The sequence below is a fragment of the Lagopus leucura genome, unplaced genomic scaffold (assembly GCF_019238085.1).
Source record: "Lagopus leucura isolate 7727_CA_CO unplaced genomic scaffold, USGS_WTPT01 Super-Scaffold_73, whole genome shotgun sequence".
Lineage (NCBI taxonomy): Eukaryota > Metazoa > Chordata > Aves > Galliformes > Phasianidae > Lagopus > Lagopus leucura.
The window spans coordinates 62,040,656-62,046,655 of record NW_024962252.1 but is presented as its reverse complement, the minus strand read 5'-3'; positions in this window follow the sequence as shown (position 1 = coordinate 62,046,655).

Below are 6,000 nucleotides of genomic sequence, written 5' to 3'. Positions count from 1 at the left end.
TCTCAGTACTGCAAATCAGCAAAGAAATGTGCAGAGCAACAGAAAGCAGGTCTGCCATTCCAGGGGGCATTACAGTAAGTCCAGACTCTGCAAATGTCCCCTGGACAACTTGCCTCCAGTGGAGTGACTGAAAAACCATGTCCCATAGTTTGGTACATCGGTGCCTAATCCACAAAATTAGGACGACTCCAGAAAGCAGGCTTCTGCATACAGCCAGGGCAGTGCCTAGGAGTATCAGCAGTCCTTGAGCCATCATTTGTGCCTCGCTGTGAAGCTGTCCCTGTTTTCCTCCTACACAGCTCTGAGCTATTGCCTTATCTCTACTGTGCCTTCCTCTAGTGGGGAGGCAGGATTTGGCTTTTCTCTCCAAGATGCCTCACTGCTCCAAATGCCATTAAAAATATTTTATTCATTTCTGTCAGAAACCCAAAGTGTGAAAGAATTTTAAGTACAACTGAACATTGCTTTACAAATGCTCTGAAAGGTATGTCCAGCCTGGAACTGAGCTCAGTTGTCCCAGCCGGCAGGAATGAGGATAGTCCTTTTCTCTCTCAAAGATGAAATTTGTATGTCTGCCAACTCCATGCAATTACAAGCCCCAAAGAGGGTCTACTCCAGCGTAACTAGAGATCTATGGGCTTTGGCATTTCGTGTATCAATTACCACTTAGTGCTATATCACCAGGCCAAGATGGGAATTTCCTTTGTGGGGAGACCTCTTTTATTAATAAAAGACAAATCACATTCATTCTCCAACATCAAGCTCAGCTGGCTCATTTCTTTTCTGTCCCCAAACGCAGAACTCCAGTTGAATGCTCCTGGGGAGTATCCATTCTCTCTTGCTGGTCTCTTTGCTCTCATTTAATTCTGCCTTCAATACACACAGATTTTTTTCTCAGTGCAGCTAATTCCCATTCCAAGAAAATAAAGACCATTTCAGAATAGCCTGCTAAGGTTGCTGTGGGCTGAATCAAGCAATGTTCAGTCTCCCATAGGCAGCAGAGTCATGTCATACAGCATGTGAAAGTGAGATTTCAGGCTCCTGATTCCTGACTGACTATATATTACTGGAAATTTGCAAAAAAATGTATGTATTTATAGCAAAAAAATTAGGAAAACCTGCCAACAAGCTGTTCAGTTCTCATCTGACTAGCCACCGCTGATTGTGTCTTGTCTGTGCCATACAGTAAGTAGCAAATAAAACAGCTTTAATCTGGAGCGTCACTGATATAGATGTCCAAGTTTTGTCACTGGGTATTACAGGAGAACTTGGTCTTCCACAGGCTCTTAAGGACTGCTAAGAAGCTCAATGCGGATAACTACTGCTCCTCATGCATACAGCTCTCTTCATTCCTCCCACTGCCATGTATGAATCAACTGCTGGAAGACAAGCCTTCTCCTGCCTGTGACAGAAATGTTATCATGGAAGACTTGGAGAGAGGAAAATTATGAAGGGCATTTTCTCAGAACATTTATGGTCCTCAGGAGGAACCCCTGACTGTCATGCTGGAGTTCAGCCTCACCAGAGGTTCATACAATACTGTTGGAGCAGTGAGTGCTACAGAAACTAGGAATACATACAATTTTAAACCTAGTGAGTGGAAATACTGTAGAATAAAGAACTTCCGGAGAATGAAGAAGAAAGACATACATCAGGTATTAGAAAGAAAGCTGGTTGCCCCAATCCCTGTGTATTTGGGGGCCTTTATTCAGCACTTGTTCTTCAATTTTTTCTCAGTATGAAGCTAAAAGAGAGCAAAGTTATGAAACGAGTAAAAGATAACTGAGTCAGAGTGGAGGTTCTTTCCCCAGATATTGCCAGTGATAAGACATTGAAGCTGTTCAATGAGCAGCAGAACTTCTAGCCCATTCCGCAGCTGAAATACCCCATGGCTGTAAGCTCCAACCACAGCTGTCCCTGCTGTCAGTACATTCACCACAGGTCTCACCTCTTTACTGTCTCTGGTGTCTGCTGAGGCAGTTGAACTCCTGCCACAGCTCTTTTGTGCCTCCCTTTGAACCTCTCTTGAGTACCTGTCTGGTGACATGGTGTCCTAAAAGGACCACAATCACTTCAAGCCTCTAGCCTTCAGTCAGTTCGGGCTGGAGTTAGCCAGCGGGGCTCAGAAGAGAATGAAAGGACTGAGAAATACAGTGGTAGTAGATAAATCCTGTTCCCACATGAGCAGCATAAAAAAACTGTATTCACATAAGCCGTAAGTATGGAGAAACAGTCTTCATGTGTTTGCCACTTGCCAGTTAGAAACCTCTCTGTGCAGTGATTTACAGTTTCTTGCTAACCACACTGTCATTGAGACTCAACATTATTTCACACCAGAAGGTTTTTGCAGATTTTGAAAACATTTGGTTTTGGTCTGATGGGACTTCTGAATCTTTCAGGGGGTTACTTGCTTTGGATTTTGTTCCTTTAGTTTAGAATTACAAGCTGTATCACTTAACCTCCCTCACCGCTTGTTCTCATTATTCATGAAAATATGGATATTATTTTCCATGATTATAAATGTTTTTTCTTTTTATGTACTGTAATCAGAAAGGATTTATCTGGCATTTGAGGAGTCAGCCTAGGTGGGGTCTGGGACTCTGTTTGTATTGGAGCCTGAGATCCACAGCTAATTTTGAACAGTTGAAAATTAGAAGGAAAATGCAGCTAAAGTTTCAGTTGGTTTGTTTTTTGAAGCAACCATAGATAGGCTCAAAACCCTGGTGTGGCAAAGCTTCTTCCCTTGACTTCTCAGAGCACTCAAATTTTTACTTAGTTTTGTTCACTCATAGCTTCAGTGTCTGTCTATGAGCTTACCTCTGCGGATTTGCCCAGGAAAAGAAAAGATATGGAAAGTTTATGTTAACAGCTTAGAATGTAGCAGGATATAGAGATGTGAGCTCTATCTGTATTATGCTATTTGAATTGTGCACTGCAAATCAAGATAATTTGTACCTTCACGGGGTCTTGTTAGGATATGATTGTATATAAAAATGGTAACATTTGGCTAAATGCAATTACATTTTGACTGCTCTGATCATACAACCCCTAAGCCAAAGTAATGTCACAAGATAATAATAGTTTTTATTATGAAAGAAGGACATTTTCTAGAGGTTGAAGATAAACACTGAATGTAACAAGAAGGAAGCTTTCTTTCTGGATCTTTCATCACTGATTTCATCCTTGGATGAAGTACTGTCACGTTACTACTTTAACACATAGAAGAGTATCACTTTTAACCATATTTGTGACCCAGTCCATCCCTTGTGATAACCCACAACAAAGCTTTTCCTAAAAGCTGGCAAAAATAACAATTATTCTCAGCAGCATAAGCATATATTTTTATAATGCACATTTCATGTTTAGTGATAAAACTAAAAAATATAAATGTTTTGAAATGACTTCTGTTGTTGTTGTTGTTTCAAACCAAGAATCCCCCAGGAAATTTCAGTGGAGTTGAAAAATTCCCAGCAAAATGTTTGATTTGGTCAAAAAGCCTCTTCAAGATTAGATGAAAGTATTTCAAGCAGTTCTACTGGAGACTCCAGATTGTGTCTTTAATCCAATAAAAACTCCATTTAATGAAAGCCATCTGCAAGTCATATCATTGTTACTCCTCACCCCATTCTTACTGCTGCTGGAAGCATCTTTCTTCTGGCAATTTGTGACAGTGGACACTGGTTTCCAGCAGAAGCCTGGGAGTTAAAGTACCAGTCCAGCAATTAAGATGTTCTGGTTCTTGCTGCCTCTCGCATTAGCTCCTGCTGCATGGCTAAGCCAGTAGTAATCACTGTGCAGCTCATTTTGCCCATCTGATAAGAGGATAATGTATCTGCCTGCCAGGTGTATTGTAGGAACACAGCACATGATGTTTGTGAAGAGCTGCTGTGGTACTTTAATAGAAATCCTGCAGAAGAACAGCATTTCATAATGGAGTTACAGCAGATACTCATATAACCATACTCAGTGTTTCTCCAGCCCAAAATGTTTTACTCAGACTGCAGTGAAATTAAATGCTGCCTAAACTATCTTGAGAAATCTCAAAGTCGTTTTTCCCACCCCTGTGCTATGTCTCTCAGCCCTCTTGCCTGTGCTAGGACCTGTTGATGGGACCACACTGTACTTATCACTGTACTTACTTGACCTAAATGAGAAATGATGTTTGTCAGGTGAAACTTCATTTTAGCTAGATAAGTTTCCTGCTCTGGTTTCAGCATCTTCCAGAAAAACCTTTTAGAGGCACAACTGACAGGGCAGTGAATTGCAGTACACAGACGTGGACAAGCAGATGAGATGGGCAGGAGTCCTTAAACTGATGTCACCAGCAAGCCACATCACTTAACTGCATCTCAAATGAGACTTCTCTCTGTTTTAAGTGGTTCACAGTAGTAGCTCCCTGCACGCTAAGAAAGTGCCAGATTGCAAAAAATGCATGAAAGATGGGAGAAAGGAATCACTGCGATTCCCTCTGCAGAGCTGCGGACCCAGAGACACTGAGAGCAAATGACTCACCAAAAGTGGACCAGACATTAGTTAGAGAGCAAATCTAATTACAACTGTCCTCTATCTCAATTAGAAAGCCCATTTTCATTCCTGTCCTTCAGTATCCATTTGAGATCTCTTTCCAGCTATTTTCAGTCTTTCTACATCTAAAACGTACCTTTGACTCAGTTCTGATTGAAATTTCCTTCGACTGGGGTATCCTAGAGAGGACTGGGAAGCAATCTGTAATTCTACAAAGATCAGGGGGTTGTATGTGGCACAGGAGTTCAGAAAATAAACCAGGGAAGTTTGCTTGGAAAGTCATTATTTTGCATGCACTTGGAGTCCCACAAGGAAAATGAGACTTTGAAATAATTATCTCCATATATATTGCCACCACTATAAAACACTCCTGTTAAAAACAAACTCTGAGAACTGTTTGGAGTAGACTCCTGGTGAGAATGTCATTACTGTGGGATTCTTAAGAAGGGAGCTTCAGATGTGTCCCTGAGGGTCTGTCTGGGTGAGTGGGGATCTGAGCTGCATGCCTAGCTGTCACTGTGCTTTTTAAAGCTATTCCTCCAAACATTCAGAAAAAGTTACTCAGTTGCTCCATAGCTAAAGGAATGGATCTTATCTTCCTATTTCCCGTACTTTCTTTTTTTTTTTTTTTTCTGAATAATTTTTATTTTTGAATATATATTTTAAATGTTCTTTAAATTCAGCTAGATGTTCACATTCCTGCAGAGGTGACCCTAGGGTCACTTCTATGTGTTACTGTGGTTGTGCACAGCTATCTAACTCTCAGCAGCATTTTTCAAGAATTTTGGAAACAGAGAAGGACTGGCATGACAGCAGCATAAAGCAATCCTTCTCTTTTTCCTTTATCTCATCTCCCAAAAGGAAGAAAAAAATTAGAGAGACAAATTTCAAATTCCTCATCATTGTTACAAAACACTGTTGAGCAAAAGGTGTACCTCTTCTTGAGAAGGGAGAGTGTTTTTCGCCTGACATTAGTATGACAGCTCTAACTACCCCATACAGTTGTGATTTGCTTTGGAAACTTATTTTCACATACACAGAGCTAGAAATTGGAACAGCTTAATGGAGAAAGGAAACCTGTCACAGATGCAAGTGGCAGAATAAAAGATTGAGAGTTTCCTCTCTGTGACCACAGACCTCTAAATTGACAACTTTTTTCAGAGCAAACTAGGAAAGAAAAATTCTTGAAAGTGAATTTTTGTCTTATCAAGTGTGATAACATCTGGCAAACTGTACAGACTTCCCCATCTCCCTTCCCCTCTCTTTTGCAAAGGTTGGGACTAGGCCAATGACAGAGTAACAGGTCATTGACCTATTAGCCTCTGTGATCATTTTACCTCAGGGCCTGAATGATATCTGCAGATCAGTCCATTGGGAAAGAGAGGCAATAAGGTCACCACCTCCCCACTTCCTTTTCACTGCTAGCTCTGCAGCAGCAGCTTCTCCAGGCTGGTGAGCTCACTTATCCATGAGTAA